A 26327-nucleotide genomic window follows, 5' to 3' on the forward strand; every position below is an offset into this window, starting at 1 on the left:
GTGTCATCACTGCATAAATATGTAAAAGGATAAAGACATAAGATGTCGTACTTGTAGCAAGCGGAGTACTAAGCAGGGGCTTTCTGACAAATGTTGCCTAATTAACTCTACATAACTAGTCAGAAATCATGAAACACCGGAAATGCAGGACCCATTTAATTTTGTCTGCTGCACATGTCTACTGCCAAAGGATGTTTTGAAGAACTTGAATTATGGGGCTTGCTCTTTGCATTCCGAGTGCCGGACGCAGATAAACTCCCTCCTCCACCCTTTTTTTTAGCTTCCATAGGAGTCCATGGGAGCCTCCAGCATAAATAAGAAAAATTGGCTACTGAAAACGGCAATTTGACATTTTGATGGCACGTTTTTTTCATGCGCCTCAAAATCGCCCTTGTAAGCGAATAAATTGTAATCCAACCCTTTACATGATCGTGATTTTGTGCTGATGTTTTATCTCGGCAAACTAGCGGCGTAAAAACACTAGTGGGAATGACGTCTCTAACCGTGTATGGTGCGGGCTCAAGAACTGAGTCCCCTCCGTACCCAGCAGCTGTCAGCTGTTTCTGAAAGCTGACAGCCAGCGATAACTGCCGAGATTAGAGTTATCTCTGATGGCAGCAGTTTACTGTTTAGTTGCCGTTGTCAAAGCTGAAAAACTAAAAAAGTTACGGTTCTCAAAATATGGTGACAGAAAGCAGATTTTAAGAGAAAAAAATTTTTTTTTTTAACAATAGAAAAACACTAAAAACTATATGTTGGCATCGCTGTAATTGTACTGACCCATAGAACAACATTAAGGTAATTTTTATTGCATTGTGAATGCTGTAAAAACTAAACCCATCTAAATTGGCTCAGTTGAATTTTTTTCATTTCTCATCTAAAAAGTTTTTCCTTACATTTTATGGTATATTAAATGGTGCCATTAAAAATGCAAATTTTTTAAATATAAAAACAAGCTCTCATATAGCCATTCAATGGAAAAATAGAAAGTCAAGGCTCTTTTGATGAAAGAAACAAAAAAGCTCTTGACACTTGAGCGGCACATCTGTCTCCACATTCTGTGGTCAGCCAACACCAGGCTCTTGCCGGGCCTTGCCAGTCCAGCACACTTCCCTTGCAAGTGTCACTCGGAGAGCGCACATAACCATATCTAGCAACACAGCATATCCGCATGTATGCACATAGGACCAATAAACAGCATCTCTCAGCAACAGGTTCAGGTCCAAAGATACAGGCAACCGACAAGAACAAACAGGCAAACTCAGTCTACTCCTCGTAGGCCGGGTTCTATGCTGTGGTAACTGCATGTGGCCATATGATTTTGCCAATAGTGCGTATCTTTTGCTGGCTAATCGAGCAGTCTTTGGCATCTGCGGGTGGTTGGAGGTTCCATATATAGTTAGCACTGCGCTTTACAAGCTCCCCTTCTACGATTCTTCCTATGTAGCAAAGGGTCCTCCAAGCTGTCTCAGGCACTGGAGTCTGGGTGCGACTGCTAGCCCTGTGTCCCCTATAATTATGCCCCTAAATAAGTGCATTTGTTTGCAAGATTTCAAAGTGCCCGGAGTGGGGTAGGGGCAACAGAACATTTACTGCCCTTTTTCTGCCGATATTGTCAGCAACTGTGATGGAAGTTGTTTCCGGAGGTTCTGACGTAGTTGTAAAACCACCTGATCTCTTTCTTGATGATACTTATACGGTTATTGCTGGCCACAAGGTGACCTCCTGGGATGTTTGATCCCTGAAGTTCACTATTCTGTGCCATAGTTGACCTCATGCGAACAGCAGTAATGCTACCATATCCTCCCGGATGTCCAGTGCCACGTAGAACAGTAGAGTTGGAAGGTTTGTATCATTTGGCCAGGTAGGCATTGTCTGCAGTACATTGCAGATGAATCCCGAGGAGGATCTGTGCTGTAAGTGTCTTTCTTGTAATGGGATGGTAAATAACGCTGACTCATCCTTGTTCCAAATCTGGGCCTGTCATCCACTTAACTGCTTTTAGAAAATACTGCTAGAACAAGCTAAATATAAGTTGTAAAATTATGGCTGCAGCGTTAACATTCTGGAAAATGAACCATTTTAAGTGAAGCGGGCCTAGTTTTCAGTGGCGGTGCACCTTAGTCTACACAGGCGGGCACTATTAAATGTCATCTGCCTACATAACTTGTGCATCATTCTGATTTATGGCTCGTGACACAAAGAAGAATCTAAGGCCGGCTGCACACAGCCGGGTCGGATTCCGCACAGCGAGCCGTCAGTACAATTTCTTTAAAATCCTGGCCTTTTCCACGTCGTTGCTAGGCGATTACGTGGAATCCATGACCTTTCTGCAATGTCATTGCAGAAGGGCCACAGGTCGAACGGTTTCCATTGACTTCAATGGAAGCCGTCCGTGTGGAATCCGTACAGAAATAAAGCATGCTGTGATTTTTTTCCTCTACGAGCGGAAAATCACTATTGATTTCTGCTCATGTAGAGGAAAAAGCTTTATGCTATAGCATGCTATGGGCGGTATTTACTGCGGAATCCGGAGGCGGACGCCCGCTCCGGATTGTGCAATGCAAATCGGCCCGATGCAGGTGGCCAAAAGCTTATTGAGATAATTAATTTTATGTGGATTTGTCCCACCAAAGAAGTCATACCGTATCCATAGGATAGGGGATATCTATCTGATTGGTGTGGTCCAGCCAGTGGGACCTCCACTGATTAAAGGAATGGGGTTGCTGAAGGCTCCTGAGTCCTGAATGAAGGGAGCAGTGATCAGGCATGTGTGCTACCACTCCATTTATATCAGTGGGACTGCCGAAGATAGCTGAGTGCTTGAATTTGTCTATCTACGATAATCCCATTGAAATGAATAGAGTGACCACCCCTCCATTCATTCAGGTCATGCAGGACTCCTGTTCTCGTGATTTTGGGGTGTCTCAGTGGTCATAAACTGGCAATAGACATTAGATATTAGTTTAAAGGTCCACCAATTTGAACTGTGTCTGCTGACAGCATAACACTATATTCACACTGCTTTTGCATAGTATGTATAGTACTTTCTAGAAGTTTGGAAGCAACCCATGTTTTAAACAGCAAATCGCTATTCAAAAATATATCTGGCAGCTTTGCCACCAAGAATGGGAAAATATTCCTATCAAAATACTTATAAGTTCCTCCCCTCCCTGATCCACAGAGACCAGGTCGGCTTTATACCTTCACGACAAGCCCCAGACAATATTAGAAAAGTCCCCAACCTTATACATATCTCAAAAACACATAGTACCCCGCTAATAACCATAGCCCTGGACATACAAAAAGCTTTCGACAGCCTCTCCTGGGATTACCTTTTCGCAGTCCTAGAGAACGCAGGCATCCGGGAAGACTTTGTCACAGCACTGCGCTCCTTATATTCCAACCCCTAAGCAGAATTAAAACTCCTCTGTTCCACAGTTAGGAAAATACCTATGCAAAGAGGAACAAGGCAGGGCGGCCCCCTGTCTCCAGCTCTGTTTGCACTAGCAATGAAACCTCTGGCCCATATTATCAGAAAAAACCCAAACATCTCAGGTATTATAGTGGGAAACCCAAGAATATAAAACTAGTCTTTCTGCAGATGACGTCCTCCTTACTTTACCCAGACCCTTCACCTCCCTACCACATCTAATAGCATCACTGGACTGGTTCGCTGAGGTCTCAGGCCTAATAGTAAATATGGATATGATGGAAGTTCTCTTCTATAATATTCCTCCCCATACGCAGAAACTCATAGAGCTTAATTTTGGGTTCAAAGCCTCCCCACGCTATATTACATACCTGGGAATTAAACTCACTTTCTCCCTCGAGACACTATATAAATGGAACTACCGCCTATTATTTAGTTCTCTTACGTCTGAGATAAAGAGATGGGATCAGACTACCCTCTCATGGATAGAACGTATTAATTCAGTAAAATGATAATTTTGCCTCATCTCCTATATCTTCTCAGGTGTCTTCCCATAGAGGTCCCCGCAAACGATCTGAAGGAGATGCAATAGTTTATCTTTATTTTATATGGAGGAAAAAAAGACCTGGAAACAAACAAAAAGTTATGCACTACCGTAAATGGATCGGAGGATTACCAGTCTCTAATTTAAGAAAATACTTACTGAAAGCTCAGCTGTCACATATTCGCGGGTACAAGGAGGCCCCTGTGGGCAGATTTGGAGGCGGCCCTTCTGGCCCCGGTGGAACTTGGGGCAGTTTTCTAGGATAAAAGTATAAAATCCACAATCGTACAACACTTATCACCCCTGACCTTACACCTTTTTCTTATTTGGAGGAAAAACAGGTTTAAATACTCTGTGATGTCACCTCTTCCCCCTTTGGTGCCTGTTAATCGCCCTAAGCTCCCAGGAGGGCAGTTTTCCATGGTGGCAGGCTAGAGGTGTCGCCCTACTTTACCAATTTATGCCCCACGGCAAACTCCTCACACCACAACAACTGATAGATACATATTTAATCCAAGATAATCTCTGGTTGGAATTGGGGCAAATTTATAGCTTCCTTCATTCTCTGGTAGGCACCGCTCATACCACTTTCACCCCTACAGCGTTTGAGAGAACCTGTATTTAGTTCCCACTGCAAGCAGGTATGCTATCCCTATTGTATGTCAACATGAACCGGCCCCACCGGGAGCTAAACTCCCATTCATGCAACAATGGGAATCAGATCTTAATATCTCCTTCTCCTTCCCCCGATAGCATCACTGTTGTACATTCATCTCAAAAGGCACCCATCAAGTAATGCTTGCCGAGCCTTTCCTTAAAATTCTACACAGATCCTATCTAGTCCCCTCAATAATTCATAAATATTCACAAAGCACCCCTCCAAATTGTTTCAGGGGATGTAACACTTTGGGATCTACCTCCCACATGTGGTGGTCGTGCTCCGTGGTAAGGTCTTTCTGGAGCCGGGTGGCCAATTTGATATCTAAAATCTTTCCCCCTTTGTCCGTCGATTTGCCTCTTGGTGGACAAACCTCTGGGCTATAATAATCAGCAGCATAAGCTTTCACAACACATCTGCATGGCCGCCAGAATCTATATAGCATCCCAATGGTTCTCACCCACCCTTATACTTAACCCAGTTATTACAAGATTCTCAAGAATGATGCTGTATGAAAAGCTGTTGGCCACGAGGGAAGATAAAATGGAACTATTCCTCAAAACATGGTTGCCATGGGTATCTTTTCTAGAAATACCTGGAATAAACAGACTTCTCAGCACATGAGGAGTTGGATCCGGAGTACAATCGATTTCATATCACTTGGGGAGAGGGAAAATAAATAAATAAATAAAAAGAATTCAGTAAGGGCATATCTAATGAGCAAGACCAGGCTGGGAGGGAGGGGAGAGAGATAAGTATCATTTCGCATCTACTAGATATTATGGACGGGCGGGGGTGGATTTGGGAGATATGAGAGGAAAAGGGAAAAAGAGGCTTTCTATCCAGCATTCTTTGATTATATGTGTGTTTTTTTCTTCTTTTTTTTGACTGTTTACCTTAATCCACTGTTTGTAAGATACCACTACGCAGGGAACTTGCTAAAGCTTTTCAGCATGTTAAAAAGTGAAAAATTCAATAATATACTTTTTTTTAAACAAAAATATTTATAAATTGATCTAATACATGCCGATAATATGCAAGGTTGTCATGCAGGCAAAGGGGTGATACTTCGAGGAGCCCAGATTGTAAGACTCAGTGGGAAGATTGAGCCATTCTTGTCCTGTTGTTGAGTATAATAAGCACTTACATGTAGGTTATTTAGTATTTTGGAAAACTTCTCCCAAATTTACATTTTTATGATGTGTTTCCAAACTTCTTGAGGTTACTGTACTTTTGTGGTTTACATCAGGAAAATATCCCAATGACTAGATAGGTGTACAGTGGCGTAGGTCGCCAATAGGCTCCCATGTTAAAAAAAAAAAGTATATACTGCAGTATACTTATTTTCATACGATGTCTCTGAATTGAATAGAATAGTTTAGTTAAATACGCTATTCTATCTAAAGATGTTTGCTGGCCCAAGAGAGGACAAAAGGTCACACTTTTGGCCTCTTTTAAATAAATGGAACATATGAATACATTTAACTTATATTCAAGGATCTTATGGGCCATTTACATGGGATGATTATTGCTGGCTGGGTATTATTGTATCTTGACACCACCAGAAGCAAGGGTTTGACAGGGTTTCCATACAGGAACGCCCATGTCACACCCCTAGCTCCCAATTGACTCAATAGGTGAAGGTGCTAGAGTGGATTATTGCTGCCTGAAGCGCCAAGCCATGTCAGTAAGCCGCACTCCTTGTGTGTTTGCCCGTTGCTCAGCTTTACCGGAGTGACCGCAGCTACCCGCCTGTCCCCTGGCGCTGTGCCCTCCCAGCTGTCCTCCTCCTGCTGTCTGCGGCTACTGTCTATCAGTGACCCCCGGCGAGGTTGCCTGCCTGCTGTCCTAAGCAGTGTGTGGGGGACGCATGTCAGCGAGTATCCCACGCCGCTGTGGTCTCCCCACTGTTACTGCAAGCAGTCTGTGGCTGCCGTCTGTCAGTGTCAATTCACCTTGCGCTGTGGCCTCCCTGCTGCCGCCTGCGATGTTGAACTTACATGGGGGGGTGGGTCGCCTTGTGGTCCACCGCTGGGAAAGGCACTTCACACTGGTGTGGCCTCCCTGCTGCCGACCCTGCTCTGCACCTAAACCAAGAGGGGGGTGCCGCCTTCTGCGGCAGCAGGGAAGGCAATTGCACCTGCGGATGCGCGCCTGGAGCCGAGGCCGCTGTCTGTCAAAAGAAATGCAGCTGTAGGCTCAGTTTAGTGGGCTGCCAGGACCTGAACCCCAGCCAGCTGTCTAGCTAATCGCGTACAAGGGGCGTCACCCCCCTGTCAATCTTGACTCCACCAATCATTCCTGGCGGCGTCAAGATACAATAATACTGGCTGGCTGTCCACAGGGGAGTTGTCAATAAATTGCCCACAGATCTCACATGACGTAGTTTCCATAGGCTAACTATGGAAAGCGCAGCCCGACGTCCACGAGCGGAGAATCATAGGCATGCTGCGATTTGCCACTATTCTCCGCAGTGAGCCTATCTGTTGGGCTCATCGTGGAGACCTGTCAGTGCTCCCCCGTCTTCCCCTGCAGGGGAATATCGCTAGCCCATACGGCCCAGAAAATCGTGCAACACTGGAGTGTTGCGAGACGCGCGAATATGAATTCCATTATTTTAAATGGGGTCATATAAATATGTGATGTGGGGAAAAATGGTGGCATCTCCTATCTTTGGGCCTTTTGTCAGAACGCCTCGTCCACTGTTTTCAATGGGGCTGTAAAACACATCATACGGCTTGCGATGGGCACACGAGTGTCATGTGAGGTTTCCCATTAAAAAAAATGGGAAACACTTGCCGATCCTTTCAGCCATGTCGGAGGATCGCTGCTGTACTGAAGTGATGGGAGGCATTTTTAACACACATTGCATGTTCACGAGCGCAATATCGCACCCACCCGTGTGAAACTAGCCTTAGGTGGATTCACAATTGGTTGAGTGATCATACTAAAAGAGTGGGCATAAATGGCTGCACATCCAACTGGAAGACTATGTCAAGTGGGGAACCACAAGGCTCTTTACTTGGAGCCGTTTATTAAACGCTGGTATAAGTAAATATGCCTCGTGTGTCTAAATATACTTCACATGTGTAGCATGAGGCATTGTGCGAAATTTGGCACAATTTCAGACTGTCTAGTCTAAGTTTAAATTTTAGACATGAGTAGCAAATCTTCTGTATGGTTGTAGGTAGATTGTCAGCATGAAGAAAATGCTCCACCCAACTCCCATCCCTCAGGGGTGGTCTAACTCATAGCGTTTTAGGAAAAACTACATTTTCTGCAAGAATTTTTACCGATTAGTCTTTTAACGCAAACGACGTGGCCAGATGTTAGTTATAGGCCAATAGGAATCTACTAAATGTAGTACAAACATTGGTTTTTTTCAGGCGTTTTTCCTCACTTTGGGTGTGTTTTTTGGCTATATGTTATTTTTTGCAAAATGCAGCGCGCTCTCGGTGTGGCCTGGAAAAATCATGGCTTTATAAAAGAAAAAGCTGTTGTAAAAAACGTTTGAAATTCATTGCGTATTTACAATTCTCAAAAATGCCAGAAATACAGAAAATCTGAGTATGAAGGAAGCCTTACCAATGATTGATGGCTGTAACACATCCCTGCTGATTGCTAGAATAGCCCAGCCGACCTGCTATTATTTTAGGCTGCCCTTAAGGGGTATTCCCATCACAGACAGTAGCAGCAAGCAGGATATCCCATCACAACTGCTGGGACCGCCACAATCCTGAAGCCCCCCTTCAAGGGTTACATAGGTTTCCTTAAAACAACAGAGGGGTTAATTGTAGATCCTAGAAGAAAAGCTCTATTGTAAAAATAGAATATGAGATCGAAGCTTTGTCCTTTTGACTGAAGGAGAGGCAATTAAAAAAAAAAAGCGCCTTTGTATCAAAGCCGTGCGATTCTACTCCATAAATATTTTACAGTCCTCATTGAGCGACTATGGCGGCTCCCGGGCGGTGTGAGGTCTGCGCAAATGATACTACACACCAAGTCAAACACCATTCCTAAGAAAACAAGGGTGACGGAAAATGAGTGACATTTGCTGCGTTGAGAGGATTGTACTGATGTTCACATGGTGCGGTACTATATTTCTGCGCGTGTCACTTCATGTCCCCGTAATTGTGTTTGACATGTTTTTAATCTACGCTCATTTTTCTTCTCTTTTGACATTTTGCACAGTCCTCTAAGAAATGTGGTGTTTGTTGCTACACAGACTAAATTTGAGCTGATCCCCCTGAGGAAACCCAGGCCATTCATGGTCGGGACTGAGTCTATTGATTTATCAGTGACAGGTGCATACATGCAGAAAACTGCAGATTAATCTTTGCCCGTTGGGAGCCATCATGTCTCTCTTAGCTTTACATGGACAGACATCGTGGAAATGTCAGCGCCACGGACGCAGGATATTTTTTATAGCACATTGAATTGACTAATAGGTCCATAACTGCATGGGCTGCCTGCTCCCACTCTGCAGCCGCGAATCCATATGGATGAGGCCGAGCTGCCTGCGGGGAGAGGGCAATGTTCTGTACTCATCTGCATATTAACTGGTCTGCCCGCTGATCTGCTGCAACCAGGCCCTCTGGCCGCCTTCCATCTACACACAAACACTCCTGCTTCATGATTTTCTTCCTAGAAGCACCATCATTGACTATCCGTAACTAGACTGCAGGGGTTAAAGGGTAAATGCGCTAATTTTCTGTTGGAGGAATCGAGGCACAATAAAGACCCCATTTATGCACGGGCCGGCTGCTATGTAAATAGTGGTTTAATGAATGTGTGAACGCATCCTCGGACATTATAAATGTTTAGAAATGCTGCACCGATTGTAGCGAAAGAGCCGGGAAATATGTGAGTAGGATACAGGAATGTTACAGTAGACGGAGGGTGTAGATGGCTACATTTATATGGAGCAGCCGCAGAGTGCAGGGAGCGGGAGGGTATATATATATAGATCTGTGTATTTAGATGGATTATATAACCGAATAGCATGGCTTACGGGGCATTCACAGGCATGTCCAATCTCATTTCCGTCAGTACCATCCATATTTATAGAGGTGGGCGGACGCAGAGTCAGTAGCATTTTTATTGTGTACAGAAGAAAGGATATTTGCGGCCTCAGTCTACTGTGTGCCTATAGGCTCTAGACCAACCACTGAACCACCGGGCTCACATGGATGGATTTCAATTGCGAATCTGTGATCAGCGTCTGTACAGAGGATCCGCGGCAAAATGCAGGCATTAAAAAGCATGTACTTTCGCTCACACTTGCGGATACAAAGGAAAACTTGCATCATGCTATGTTTTGCCGCGGATTCCTTACAGACAGCCTCCATTGAAGTCAGTGGAGGCCATCCAACCCACAGCTCAAAAGCAATTAAGATTGCGTATGGGCTGCGGGTACACGCGTCATCACTAAGTGACAGCGCGGGAAATACAAATATTGGAAAAATATGACCGATGGCGAGCTGCCGCTGTCATCTGCAATACAGGAAAATAAGTTACACAAGGCGACAGGCCAGCCTCACTGATGGAATCCGTTGCAAGCCTCCTGCATGCAGGATCCGGTCTGCCCGGACGCCTTACAGGGACCATTACATTCTCATTTGTGTTTGTTGTCGTTTCCTAATCAATTACGGGAATGTAGATTTCGGTATATTTCTGATCCAATTTCCCACATTGCGCATGTCTTCACTTCCTCTTTAGTTTCTTTGCCCCATGCAAAGAGGACACATTAGTGGACCATTACTAAACTGTCTGCTAGGCACTTGGACAAGAAATGCACAGTGTTGTGCTGTTTGTAATTCCATTCTCAACGCAGGTGTTAGGGCTTATAAACACGAATGCATTTGCGTTGCGTATTACATGTGCAAAATTTGCGCACGCAATTAGCCGTGAATAGAATGCATTGATTTCAATGAGTTCGGTCACATGTGCGTTTTTTGCGCAAACATTTCGGTCGCACACAAAAAATGCTTAAATACATATTAAACTAATTTAACTTCATTGCCCATTGAAATTAACAAAAGTATGCTTGTGTGTTTTTTGACAGGTGCGCACAAAATATAGTAAAACATGCACAGGCGCATGCAAAAAAGCAACACCTGTCATGCAAAAACACGTATAAATACACTTGTGCCCGCGTGAAGCCGTCAGTCAACCCATCATAAAGCAGGGCCCTCTGTTGCTGTCTTGACTTCATCAAGCAGTCCGGCTTGGGAGGGGTATACACAGTATACAGTAAATATGTACACAGCTGTATTTTTGGCCCACAATTGTCTCCAACATTTCCTTCATTTTCTTCTAGTAGAAGAAAAAACAAGAGAAGTTACATAACACAGACCACGGGCATATAAAAAAAGTAAAAATAAAGATTCACGCATCATTGGTAGATGGGGCAGGTACCGCAGTGTCCCCATAACAAAAGAGAAAGCAAAATAGTTCTCAAATCAGGCCCAATGTCCACGGGCGGGAGATCCGTGCGTCTTCCTGCCCTTCGGGATGCATCAGCAGTTAAAGACATGCAGATGTGATTTCTTCCCGGCGTTGAAGCCTATGGAAGCCGTCCGTGGCACTGCCACAGCTGTTTTTGTGCTGTGCAGCGGATACAAGGGAGAGCAGGAGTGTAAAAAAAAAAGGTGTGCACGACGCATGCGTGCTGAGCACATTCACCGGCTGGAAGAAGGTCTGGTCTGCACTGAGGAGAGCCCCGCAGCGTCCAGAGAGGGTAAGAAAATGTATTCCCCCCCCCCCCCCCCCCCATGGCCGCGGGCACACACGGATTTCACTGCGGGATTATAGGCTACATTCACATATGCTTTTTCAGTATTTTTAAGCACCTGTAAAAACACCATAAGGCCTCCTTCACACAGTCGTTTGCAAAAACACTGCGTTTACTGCTGTTTCAGCAGTGTTGACATGTGTTCTGTCAGTGTTTTGGCTGTGCTTTCAGCTGTGCCGAAAATGCAGCCAAGGAAGCTGAATGCCAAAACTGAGCCAACTGGCATATCGTGTTTTCTCCCAAAATTAGACTCTGTCATACTAATTTTTGCCCAAAAAGAGGCACAGGGTCTTATTTTCGGGGGATGGCTTATATTCACCTAGCAGGCACCGTCTGGATCCCTCCTGCTGTTCTTTGGTGTTTCTGCAGGCTTACGTGTAGTTGTCAGCGTCGACAGAGCATCTCTTGCTCAGAACGGGGTTTGAAAACCTGCTTCCAGCATGAGATTGCTCTGATTGGCTGAGCCGCGGCGCTTGAGAACCAATCAAATTGATGCACCAATTACAACCATTTATTGAATGGCTGTGATTGGCTCGGAAGCCAGCAGGAACGCCTGAGAGCAGCGGAAGGGACCAGGACGGTGCCTGCTAGGAGAGTATTCCTTTTTTTTTCTCACGTAGTGTAGCTAGGGCGTGTCAAAAACGCAGTACCAATGGGCGACACACAATGTTTAAAAACGCCAAAACGGGCAAAAATAGAACAAATATTACTTTAACGCTTGTCTGAGAAGCTCCATTGAAATGAATGGCAGCATTGTACAGCATTTAGCACAGCGCTGAAAACACAGCGTTAAGCGACAAAAAAAACGCCAGTGTGAGGCAGGCCTAAGTTTTAGGTTATCTTCACGTATAGTCTTTTTTTTCCTGCTTTTTTGTAAAAAAATGCCAGAAAAATTGCATAATGCCTAATGATGATGCCTTTCTTTTTGGTGGCATTTTTTTGGTTGCATTAAAGTTTTTTTGTTTGGAGTTTTTTTCCCAGTAGAGCAGACTACAGGAAAACACCAACCAAAAAGGCAAACCTTTAGAGCATGCTGCAATTCGCAAAAAACACCAAAATAAACTGCACCAACATTGAGAAAAATATGTGAGTACAAGAAGCTCCACAAGTGTGTGTCGTGTGCTTCAGAGCTCAGTGCTGACCTGCAGCTAACATCTCGACCTGACATGCAATGCTAGTATGAAAAAACGAAAAATTAGACATTTTGGAAAAACGTTTGACACCACCCTTAAGGGTTCCTTCACACCATTTTGAGTCACAATGCAAATTTTTCTTTCTGTTGGGTTTATCTTGCCTTTTTTGATACTTTTTATAGCAAAAACTGCTGCCAGCATTATGAGATGTACTACAACAGTACACATTTTTTAGCTTTTTTGGCACATTTGTACTTTTTTGCCTTTTTTTCCTTGAAGCAAAGCTTCCTCTAGTTCTAGCGTTTTATCAGGCTTTTTTCCGTAGACTTCTTCATAGAATAAAGAAATGCTTGAAAAAAACATGTGTCAAAGATACATGAACAAAAAGGGATAATACAAAAAAAGGAAATTCATGGTATTTTCACAAGCCCAAGAAGACAATGTGAGTGAAGAAGGTCTTGCGCATGAATATGGCTCATATTAAACTTAATTGCCCATTAGTCAGACCTCATCTGGAATACAGTGTCCAGTTCTGGCCCCCCACAGTTTAAAAAAAGACATTGGCAAACTGGAGCAAGTTCAGAGAAGAGTTACCAAGATGGTGAGCGGTCTGCACATCATGTCCTATGAGAAACGGTTAAAGGATCTGGGAATGTTTAGCTTGTAGAAAAGAAGGCTGAGAGGAGTCATACAATTCATGACCTATCATCAGGATAGGTCATCAATAGAGATGAGTGGGCACACTCGGTAAAGGCAGTTACTTGAGCGAGCATCGCTCTTCTCGACTAACTGCATGCTCGTCCGAGCAAATGCGGGGGCTGCGGGTGGGAGTGAGGGGGAGAGAGAGCTCTCTCCCCCACTCCCCCCCGCTGCCCACCCGCATTTGCTCGGATGAGTATGCAGTTACTTGAGAAGAGCGATTCTCGCTCAAGTAACTGCCTTTACCGAGCGTTCTCGCTTATCTCTAGTCATCAATAGTTGATCGGCTGGGGTCCGTCATTTAGGACCCCAACCAATCAGCTGAGTGGGAGTATGCTGTCAGCTCTGCAAATACACAGAGCTCGGAGTGGAAGCCTCCGAGCCGACCCGTGTAGTGGCCGGCGCTTGTAACTGCAGGCACAGCTCCCATTGATTTCAATGAGAGCCGCGCCGGAAATTACATGGGAGGTGGTGCGGAGACTTCCACTCCAAATACACAGAGATCAGAGCCCAAGCCTCCTCACCAACCTCCGTATAGTGTCCGGCGCTTGTAACTGCTGTCACGGCTCTCATTAAAATCAATGGGAGCCTTTGCTGCAGTTACGAGCGGCGGCCACTACTCGTAGGTCAGCGCAGAGGCTCCTGCTCCAAACTCTGTGTATTTGTGGCACTGACAGCATGCACATGGATTTGTTCTGCAGTGTGTGGATGGCATTTCTTGAAATCTCATCTACTTGGCTTACACTGTAATACATGCTGCGTGCAGAGCTGTTTTGTCCAGAACATACCCTAATAATTCTAAAAAAATAAAAGGCATATGTACGTAAAAATGGTATATAAACCAGGTTCTATCGAAAAAAAACAAAAGAACCCCATAGCTTTATGGTAACACCGCAGGTGAAGACGCAGAGAGGGAAAATGAAAGCTAAACATCATTTCCAAGCATTTCAGAAATATCCCAGTGCTGTATATGAGACAAGAGCCACCCTATGGAGCTTTACATGCAGCACGGTGGTTGATGACACCAGGAAGGCCCATTGTGAGGTAGTGTTGGCATACTACGATAGCTGCAGCTCTGCTTACATATACGATTCAGAATTTAGAACAAGTTGCATCATCTTCTAATATTAATATTATTAATATCTGCTGTGACTGTGGGCACCCAGTGACTTCCACTTGCGCTATGTACCCCAGAAAGGAGAGGACAGAAGTGGTTAAAAACCCCTTATCTCTTCTCCTCTAGGTTCTCAGCTGTGACTAACAGCCGATAACCTGACCTGCTCCTGTTTGATTGCAGAAGGAGAGGCTTTAATCCCGTGACGTATTTTGTCTATCGGCGGATTAAAGCCAAGGACCAAGTGCCATATATTTACCGCACTTGGTCCTTAAGGGGTTAAATTAATCCCCATAAAATGCAAGTCATGCTACTAAATGATGTGATCCTCTGGTTAAGGGTTTATTCACAGGGGTGAGCACAATATTCTTCTGGCCGACATTGTGGTTGCCAACGCGCGTTTTTTTACAGCAATGCAAAGTGGCTTGGATTTTTTTAAAATGGCATCGCTTCTGTGAAATAGCGATTCTTATGCGCGTTTGGATCGCAAGTGTTTCCGATTGACTTCAATGGGAATCATCACATCGCATTCGCATTCTCATCACATGGCAGGTCCCATTGAATACAATGGGCGAGGCGTTTCCGGGGTCCACCTAGAGATAGAACATTTTTCCTCGCGGTAACGCTTATGTGAATCAATTCATTCAAAGGAATTGATTTAGTATTCGCGCGAGTTTTGTGCGCATCACATATAACTTCACTTGTGTCAATTAGAAGACTAATTGTAAACATATGTTGTTGATTTAACCCTAGTATGAAGTCAGTCACAGCAAGTGGCCATGGGGATGTCTGCATGCTGAGGGTTGTGGTGCTTTTACCTGCCCTCTTCTATTAGTACATTGGTAAATATATGACCGCTTTCTGTGATTGTTTTTCTGTATATTCCCCTTTTCAGTGATTTCTAGTATGAAGTCAGGGTCACTATCGGAATAATTCTGTAGCAGAGGAACACAATGATGTCCGGGGATGAAGTGTGGGTAACATTCCATTCCATTGATGGCCACATCGTGGGCTGCTGAAAACATTTCCCAACCTACTGAAATCCAGACTTCTTAATGAAGTTAAACTTGTCCTTTGTGTGAAATGCCAAGGCAGTGGGGCGGACGGGGTGGAGTTAGTCTAGTTTAATCTTCAGCAAAACTCGAGCACATACACGGCTCACTGTCTGCTGCACTCATCTCTATATCATGTTTTCTGTTTCTAGAAGAGGGCAGATATGGAGCTGATGCTTATTATCCTCATTGTACCCAACGAAATGGACTTTTCAAATCTCCTGTAAGGATTACCTAGCGTGACACAATTCTAGCACAGCTCTCAATAGTAAGAAGTAGTAGGGCTCTACCGATTTCAGCCTCTGGATATTAAAAAGATCACTGACAGTAAACAAAGGTCTTGAGAAAGGCAGAAAACAAAGGGGTTGTCCAAGTCATAAAAAATATGAGCTAAATGCAGGAATTGGCATAATATGGCAAAAAAAGGTATTCTCACATGATTGATCCTTCACCGCTGTAGTTCATCCTGATGGGTTTTGTTTACTTAGCTGAGATGATGATGTGCCGTATGCCTTACATGACTTCTGTAGCCAATCCCTGGCCTCAGCAGACTTGTGATACATACTGCTGAAGCCATAGCTTGGATGCAACGCTCACGAAGACAATGTAATATATTTGCACATCACCACTGCAACCAAGTAAACATAGCCCTGCAGGGAGGAGTGGAGTTGCAGCACTGGAGTAGTGAGGGGGATATACCGGTAACACAGGAGTAAACCTTCTTTTGGTGTTTTATGCCATTTTCTGCACTTAATTTCTATAATGTATGAATGATTAAAAGGGTTATCTGGACTTAAATACTGATGACCTATCTTTAGGTCATCATCAGATCGGTGGGGTACAGATGCCGACATCCCTGCTGATCACCTGTTTGAAGAGGCCATGGCGCTCATGGAAGCACTGGTACCTGGTATTGCAGCTGAGTCCTATTCACTAGAATGGGATTGAGAATGCAGGAAGGCCATAACAGTTCAAAGAAGTAACCAAGGGGCTACCCCAAGCACTGTACCTACCTTCATGCAGCTGATGGGCAGTAATGACGGGAGTTAGAATCCCCACAAATCTCATATTGAGGGCCTACCCAATGGATAGATGGTTAAGTCCAAGATAAATTCTTTGAGTCTCATTCCCTTTAGACTAGAAAACACTTTTGACAGAACTGGCTCACCAAAATTTCTCACCAAAGCAAGAGCTCTGAGCCTGAGCATATATATATATTTTATCTTTCTCACCGCTATGAGTAGTATGTATCTTCCTCCACCTTGGGTGCTCTACCACAGACCTGGGAATTTGAGGGTTCTGCAATTTTTTGTTGGGGCCATTCCCGCACCTTAGGACTTACAGCCCCAAGTGCTCCTACCACCACTAGGACCACTTTGGCCTTCACTTTCCACATCCTCTCCAGTTCTTCTTTCAAGTCCTGGTACTTCTCCAGCTTCTCATGCACCTTCCTGGTGTTGCTGTCACTTGGTATCACTACAGCTATCACCACTGCTGTTTTCTGGTCCTTGTCAACTACCACAATGTCTGGTTGGTTGGCCAGTACCTGTTTGTCTGTTCATATGGAAGTCATACAGGATCTTTGACCTTTTATTGTCGCCCACTTTCTGCTGAGTCTGCCATCTGGATTTACAAGGCTTTATCTCATACGCTGTGTAGATGTTCCTGTACATAATGCCTGCTACTTGGTTGTACCATATGCTGTTCCTACTTGCATCATACATCCTGTACTTATCTGTTGGACTGTCTCTAAGGCCCCTGCTCAGTCTGCACTTTGACTTCTGTCTAATATGGTAGATCCCTGTTTCTATGGATCTGGTACTAACTGTCTGTTCCTGTGCTGCTATGATCAGGGCCTCAGTGCAGTCTTTGTATCCAGCCTTCTCCAGCCACTGGTAGGATTTCCCAGTGTTGGCAACTTCAATTATCTGTCAATGGTACATCCCATGCAGTAGCTTATCTTGCCACTTGTTCTCCCTTACATGTCAGCTGCTGCTTCCCTCAGCAGGTCATCTTTGGATAATACCTTATTGATGTACTCCTGGATGCTCTGAGCTTCATTTAGGATGGTGGCTTTGACCCCCATCAGACCCCATCCACCCTCTCTCCGTTTGGTGTACAGTCTCTGGGTGTTGGATGTAGGGTTGAATCCTCCATACATTGTGAGGTTTACACATCGGCAGCCTCCATGTCTTTTTTTGGCCAGCTCACTATACCAGCAGGGTATCTGATGATTGTCAGGGCATACGTGTTGATGTTTTTCCCATCAAGCTATTTAGGACCTGTCTTACTTTTTGGTGGCACTTGGATGTAGCTGTCTGCCTTACATGTTTTTATGGTTCCCATGAGATTGTGATATACCAAGGTACTTATAGCTGATCTGTATGTCTGCTAGATGCCTTGCTGGCATTTCCATGCCATCAGTCTTAACAACTTTGACTCCCTTTACTACCAACTGACTACAATTCTCCAGTCTACATGACATCTCAGTGCTCTCACTGAAAATCCATGTCAGATGGATCAGCGAGTCAATGTCTCATTGGCCATTAACATACAGCTTGATGTCATCCATGTAGAGGAGGTGGCTGATGGTAGTTCCACTCTTGAACTTGTATCCACATACAGCTCTTGTGATTATCTGGCTGAGAGCATTCAAGCCTATGCAGAACAGCAACGGAGACTGCATCACCATGGTATATGCCGCATTTAATGGTCACTTGTGCTAGATGTCTTGAGTTGACCTCCAGTATTGTCTTCCACAGTCTCATTGAGTTTTTGAAGTAGGTCCTTAATGTATTGTTGACTTTGTAGAGCGTCAGGCATTCAAAGATCCACATGTGTCACATTGAGTCATAGGCTTTCCTGCAGCCAATTCAGGCTCAGAGGTTGGTCTGCCTGGATCTTGAATCTTAGACAACTGTTCTATCAAGGAGCTCAGCTCAGAAGGGCATTGGGAACAACACCAGATATATATGTGTGTGCATATCCAGTATATATACCTCTTAGCCTGTAGTTGTGTGCTTTGTTATCAAAATAACTCTGCCCTTATGCATATGCATTATACACAACTACACACTATTCCTCACACTCACTCATCATCACCATAGCATCTGCATCTTGATTTCAAATTCCAAGCTTAAGTCCCATGAAATCCTGGTACGCCCTGGATGTAATAGTGAACAGGAGCGCCAAGCTGCGCAAGCAGAGAGAATGAGACAACAAAGGGTCCACCATGTTGGTCTGCCCTGGGGATTTCGTGTATTCAAAATAGCTGATGCCTTTGTATCATAACTATTATTCCTAATTCCACTGAATAATTATTCAGAACAGGGATTTTTAATTCTACATATAAATTGCAGTCATATATATATATATATATATATATATATTAAAAGGATGGAGACGGTTGTCCATTGGAGTCCTTGCAGTATGCGCTGGCACCAGGAGTTATGTGGAAGCCTGCAGTGTACTATTGTAACCTGTGCCCGCTCCCCTCGGTAGAAGAGCAGATTGTCTGTAAGTAACATTTGAGGTTATGACATATATTTAAGGTGTTTTCCTGGAGGGGAGCTTGTTCTTTGTGATGATAATACATGGTGATGGATGCCAGAACATTTTAACTCTAGGTTATAAAACCAACTGATTAGGAGATGCTTTTTATTTGACAGAACCTGAGGGATAAGAATGTAAAAATAAACCCAGTGCGAGGGCAATGTGTCCCAGGAGCCATAAACATCACCGACACGTCTGCTGCTTACCATACTGCAAATCACAGCTTCAGATCACTGGATTCGCTCATTTACAGCAGGATGTTTGCCACTGGTGTCTATCTTCTGTATGGCATTGGACACCTTTCTCAAGAACATGTAATTACCTAATTTTAGTTACAGACTTCATATTCGTATACAATGCCAACCCCTAGTTTGGCCTCAGAATGGGATTTATTGTTCCAAGATGTGAAAGTGCTCATATAACACTAATATACTGTATAGACATTAAAGGGGTTGAGCCAACTAGGCATATAATGTGATGGATCAAGATCCCCCGGATGGAGAGCCACACTACATTCTGGCAGACATTGGATATACAGTTATTACAAGAATGCAAATGGCCGACCAGTAATACTACATTTCCCCTGCAGCAGCCGTGGCTTCCTTTTGGCGATATTAGCTGTTTTCAGAGGGGCTGAGAGCGGGACTCGGCAATCAGCTGTTCACACGGAGCCTCAAAGGGTTTGTGCATCTCAGGACAACACCAATAATGACAATTGAATGCTATATAGCGTACTATATAGCTGGGCGGAATTGATACTTTTGGATGCAGTTCTGACAGGTAGACAAAAAACACTATGTGGCAGATTCCTCAATAGTGCTGAAAAATGTATCATTTTTAGAGATATGTCTAAAACACTATAAGGGTGCCTGCCCACTAGTGTTTTTTTTTTCTAGTGATACGAGGTCGAGTGCCTCACAGCTCAGAGAAAACGCTGCGATATCACTCATTGTTTACAGTGGGGCTGCAGGCAGCAGCGCCAGACCCATTGAAAACATAGGGAATATATGACAGCTTTGGCAGAGGATTCCTTCATACCCGCTTGGACTGCCCACAGAAAGCGCTGGCGTCATTGGCTAAGCACTCAGCCAATTACAGGAAGCGCTCAGCTGTCATTCAATGACTGAGCGCTGCCTGTGATTGGCTGAGCGCTCAGCCAATGACACTAGCGCTTTCCAGGGGGCAGGGATTTTTCAATCCCCTGCCTCCAGAACACAAAAGAAGACTGCCATGCGGAGAGAAGAGTCGGACGGTTCTTCTAGGTGAGTATAATTTTTTTTTTAGTTTTATTTTACAGCTAGCCATGATTTTCAGGAAAGGGCTTATATTTCAAGCCCTTCCCTGAAAATCATCGCTGCGGGGGTAGCCTGCAATCCACTGCTTTCAATGCGGACCCCTTTGAAAGCAATGGGATAGCATCACGGACTTCTGCCACAGCTGTGACAGAGGATTCCTTGATTCCCGTGGCCCCCATTAAGATGAAGGAATCCTCTGCCATAGCTATCACAGCTGTAGCAGAAGACTGCAATATATGCCCTATCTTTTCAATCGGGCCGAAGCTGCTGCCGCCGGCCCCATTGAAGACACTGTGTGATATTACAGATTTTTTTCTTTGCGCTGCGAGACTTCCGAAGAAAAAATCGCAAATGAGTATGAAACCATTGAAAATAATTGAAAACTAAACTTTAGTGTGAGTGGAACAGCAAAAATGCATGTATTTGAATTGCTGCGATGTACCGTGTATTATACACATGCACATCACATGCAGAATACGCATTTCAAATCTGTTCATATGCTGGCCAATGATGAGAGAGATTGGTGCCACTGTTACTAAATTTTGGACAGTTCTTGTTAGCTGTTTAGTCGTTCACGCCCCTCGGCGATCCTAAAGGCTCCCTCCATCCATGTTTTTCGGTTTTGCACTGCTTCTTTCAGTTGTCCGATATCCATGCCAGTATCAGCTTTGACAGTATCAGCCATCATGTTCTTTGGTGCCAGGTCTTCTTTTGCCACTGATCTGTCTGAGTATTATAGATTTCTTTAGTGACTCTGCTCGCATTACATGGCCAAAATATGTGAGCCTGTGCCTGGTCATCTTTCCCGACAGTGATATATTGGGTCTTACACGATTCAGGACTTCTCTGTTTGTTATTCTCGCCATCCAGGGCATATGTAACAGCTTTCACCAGCACCACAGCTCCAACGCATCAATCCTCCTTCTATCGGCTTTTTTCGCAGTCCAGCTTTCACATCCATACATGGCTATAGGCAAACTGTTTGCACTATTCTGCGTTTAGTTGCTATAACAATATCCCTACTTTTCCAGAATTGTCCATGTTTAGCATCGCACTTTGCCCCAATGCTATCCTACATTTTATCTCTGGCATAGATTCTCCAGCCTGGTCAGTTTTTGGGCCACGGAAGATGAAGTTTCGCACGCATTTTATAGCCTCCTTGTCAATTTTTATTTGAATTCGGTCATTTTTTGCAGTTGTCAAAATTTTAGTCTTTTTTAAATTCAGGTAGAGGCCCATTTTTTCAGTTTTACTCTTACACATCAGCTGTTTCAGACCGGCTTCTGTTTCTGTAAGCAGAGTTGTGTCTTCTGCGTAACGGAGATTGTTGATGTTTCTGCCACCACGATTTCTAATGTGTCTAGGTCCATTTTCTGCATGATGACTTCCACATATAGGTTAATCAAGAAGCGTGAGAGGATGCAGTACTGTCGGACACCTTTATTGATCCCAAACCAGTCTGTGTTCTCACAGTGGCTTCTTGATTGGTATAAAGTGATTTTATCAGCTTGACTAGATGTGCCAATAAGCCCAGCTCTTGCAGGGCCTTCCACAGCTTGTCATGGTCAACACAGTCAAAGGCCTTAGTGTAGTTGATTAAGCACATGTAGATATTCTTTTGGTATTCTCAAGCTTTTTCAATGGTTCATCGCAGGTTTGCAATATGGTCGTGGGTGCCAAAAAGTACTACACACCTATATAGCATTAATTATTTGAGATGAATGGGAGAGCGAACGCACAGAGCGGGTTAAAAAGAGTCACACTGTGTATATGTGGCAACTTCGTGGGGACACATTGTTGGAACAGGGCACCCGGTGACTATGAAACACAGCTCACCGAACTTCTTGTTCCCTGTCTTTTTAGCCCCATGACATAGTTGATGGGGCTCAAAGGCTATGATAGATTCCCTTTAAGGCCTAATGTCCACAGCACATGCGGATTTCCACAGCGGATGCACTGCAAATGATTATGGATTTAATTTTAAAAGCCTGCGGGAGATAGCAGATTCTTTGCTTTTTCTGCACAGTGCATCATCCACACAGAAGAAATCCACAACCCTGCCTCCCAGCCCTTTCCCTACCTTCCTAATTGATCTTAACCTTCAAATGCGCAGTGAATCCACAAATGTATTTGCAGATGCACTGTGGGTCACTTGCTGCCATAGAGATGAATGGAGCCCATCCGCACTTCATCTGCGGTAAAATGGAGCATGCTGCGATTTCTTTTCCGCGCGTGCCATCTGCAAATCAAATCAAATCCGCAAGCCTTAAATTAATTGCGGATGCCCCGTGCTTCTCTATGGGCTGCTTGAACTGCGGATCGTCGTGACCTGTGCGAATTCCGCAAATCAAATCCGTACAAGCACCGGCCACTATTCGGAGGTCGGCACAGAGGCTTCCACTACGACCTCTGTGTATTTGGAGCGGAAACCTCCACACCAACCTCCCATATAGTGTCAGGTGCTTGTAACTGTGAGCACCGCCCTTCACAGATATAGATTAAAACTAATAACTTTTATTAACAACTAATTAAAATTGCCAGCCGCTCACCATCAGAGCCGCAGGCGCTACACTTTTTCTCCTATCCTCTACCTGCACTATACCTCCCCTAGCTAGTGGGGCAACGCAGCATTGCCTTGCAACCTGGGTATTGCTGCTAGCCCACATAAGCGCATTGTGACACTTGATCCATTCCCGCAATAGGGATCTTCTATGGACCAAGAGCCTGATTATCCTCTATAGGCTTTTCCTGTCCTTACTTAACAACAGGAGACGACTCCAGAGCTATTGTGCTTGGACCGTACGGTCCATCTGGAATAGCCTCTCGCCATATATGGGCATGATATACAATGCGCTTTAGGAGATAAATCTCTACCTCCTGACATCCCTCCTGTTGGGAGGTATCGGGATTTCTAACTCCCACCTACCCGCTTTGAGACTAATATACCCCACCGGTGTCTCGGAGCGACTCGGTGTGGCCTTCGATAAATATATCTAGGGTAAAGCTAGACTCTGTGCTAATTCATCTAGCACAGGGACCTATTACACCAAGGTCCTGAGTCAGTACAGGTAGAGGAGTCATAGGAGGATTCTGTCTGAATCAATGACAAAGTTTAATTTTCTAAAGGACTATCAACAAGGTTCTGAATCACCGTGATAGGACAAATAGGGATAATCACGCATATTTCTGGGCGATTATCGGCCCCGCTCCTGAGGAACCGCCCCAGACAGGGACGGAGAAACGCGTCGAGCAATTACCCCACTTCTAACGTTGAAACACGTAAAAACACCTGAGCGACTACTTACCTTTAATGGTGAAACATATAAAAAACATCTGACCAGTTACATAAATCCCTACTGTGCAAAGGTGTATAGAAACATCTAAGCGGCGACACGAACAGTCAGCCAGCTTCCATTCCTGAACCATGAATAGAAATATTTGAGTTATTCTATTACCTAAGAATGGAAGTCTGACACTTTTTGACTATTCCACGTAACGTGACGTGCCGCTACAGACTAGTGACCCAGTCCCCTAATATTGTTAATAGGGTCTAACCTGACTGGCTACTGGAGGGGAATTGATACCCTCACACCACCCGGTCACTGGGTTATTGAGCATGATCTATGTTGTTAGTCCACGTTTGTTTTGTTTTATGATGTATGTGGCCCTAATTTTAATTAGTTGTTAATAAAAGTTATTAGTTTTAATCTATATCTGTGAAGGGCGTTCCCCTGACTATATAGATTTGAAATACCACTGTGATTTTGTTTAACTGTGAGCATCGCTCTCATTAAAATCAACGTGAGCTGTGCCTGCAGTTACAAGCGCCGGCCACTACACAGAGTTCGGTGCGGAGACTTCCGCTGCATCGAGGTTCCGCTTGATGATCTACCTTTTGGGTAGGAGGAAAGGGAATCCTTGCTGCCAAATGTCTCTCTCTTAGGACAGAACCAAACAGTGCCATGTGGACCCCTGCCTGGCTTTTTCTAATGTTATTTTGAGTCGAATCTCAGACGGAACCTTTGACCGGAGGTTCCAACACAGATGTGAAACTGGCCTTAAACTGTTCCCTCATTCTGAAAAACTGCTGTAATCCATCTTGTTAGACAAGAGCTGCTGCAACAGCCAATAGTAAGTGTTTTATCTCACCTGAGAAATGGAATCCTCCATGCTGCTGCTTCTTTGAATATAAAAGATAGAGAAAGGGGAGCAGGATTTACTCTTCTGTGTGCATGTTACATCATGGCAGCTAGTCTCTACCCACCAGCTCATAGAAAACTGAGAATTATGGATGGAGCCTGATGAGGGGAAATCTGATGAAAAGTTCAGGAAACAAGTTATATAATGGGCATAAATGGGGTTATTCCTCATGTATACGCGATAACTTTCTCTGGAAGGTCTTCTGCAATGACATTTACTTTTTAAATGCAATCACTGAGTCCCTACTGCTATCTCTATACCGTTCTTATGTTTTGTTGGTTTTATTTTATCCGACACGTACATGCTGTATATGTGAAGCATCTGTTATTTTCCAGTGTTTAGTGCTACTTGTATATAACAGAATAGAAATGCACCATGTATTATTTATGTCCTCACAAGTTTACTTTGTCATGACTTCTAGTCAGATAGGAGGCATATCTATTACCTACAAGAATAGCTGTCTTCTCTTCTCTTTGGTTTACCTGATTGTACAGTAACTTCTGCTGTGTAGATTTCAGTTGGCCATGGACCTTTATGGAGTCCATAACTAAACCTTAAAAAGGCATATAAAAAAAAGTTATATTTTTATTTTGTATCTGACCAAGATCAGCAAGCAGGTGACCCAATAGTTGGAAATTTCAGTTTCCTTTTTTGGTCAGCAAAAATATGATAGATTTGAGAAACTGTTATTATTTTACTTAATGTTTGTAGAGATTTACTTGCATACACATTGTTTTAGTCTGTAGCTCTCATGCATAAACTGTGGATTGGATTAATAAGGCCACTCTCACACATAGCGTCGCCAAAAAAAACAAGTTTTCGGATGTGGGTTACTGCTTCCGCCAACGGGCTTTAGCACACTCCATCATTGTGACGGGTGATGAGGTGTGCTAAACGCTGCAAAATAGAGCAGACGGTGCTCAAAAATGCCGCGTTCGAGCACATGTGTGCGAGGCCACATTGTAATCAATGGGAGTGTTATACCTCAATTACTGCGGTGTTTTGAATGCCGTGGTAATCGCGGAAAAAAATGGATGTGTGAGAGTGGCCCAAGAGTCCAGGAATATCTTTTTGATATAATGTATTCCGTAGAAAATTTCCCTTTCCCTTTCCCTGAGATGTCAGTTCAGAAATAAGAGTGCTACAACTCATCATCACTCTACAGATCATACAGTGACTACATGAGTGATCAAAGGCAGCCAGTGGCAGAATAAACAACAACACTGTGACTCACATGTGACATCATTTCTAATTAACATTGTGGTTTTCTTCTCCGTCCAGTCCAGACTGACATGACAGCTTCTCTAGGATACGATTTGTCTCTTCAGAAGTTGCCACACAGATGTCTTTGGCTCTTTGCTTTTTCATATCCATAATCGCTATGTTAGAATGAGCTTTTATTAATGCCACACATGGTTTCCCCTAAATGCTGTATACCAGTGCAACTCACAGCATCCCCTGAGTAATGAAAAATAAGCCATACTGTCCCCCTATAGTAGTATATAACCATACTGTCACCTTGTAGTAATATATAGCCATACTGTCCCTCTATAGTAGTATATAACCATACTGTCACCTTGTAGTAATATATAGCCATACTGTCCCTCTATAGTAGTATATAACCATACTGTCACCTTGTAGTAATATATAGCCATAATGTTCCCCTGTAGTAAGATATAGCCATAATGTCCCCTCTGTAGTAAGATATAGTCGTACTTTCCCTTTGTAGTGAATAAAGAGCCATACTGTCCACCTGCAGTAAATAAGTAGTCATTTTGTTCCCATATAGTATTAAAAAGCCATAATATCTCACTGTAGTAATATATAGCTTTACTGTCTCTCTCTAGTAATATA

The 26327-nt window shown here is 43.9% G+C and overlaps 1 protein-coding gene across 5 annotated transcripts in view; it reads left to right on the top strand.

The window, feature by feature from the left end:
* Positions 1–26327, top strand: part of NFASC (neurofascin) — a 146795-nt gene that overhangs the window by 19637 nt on the left and 100831 nt on the right. The gene's annotated exons all lie outside the window — the stretch shown is intronic.

Source organism: Eleutherodactylus coqui, chromosome 4, assembly GCF_035609145.1.
Source record: "Eleutherodactylus coqui strain aEleCoq1 chromosome 4, aEleCoq1.hap1, whole genome shotgun sequence".
NCBI classification, from domain to species: domain Eukaryota; kingdom Metazoa; phylum Chordata; class Amphibia; order Anura; family Eleutherodactylidae; genus Eleutherodactylus; species Eleutherodactylus coqui.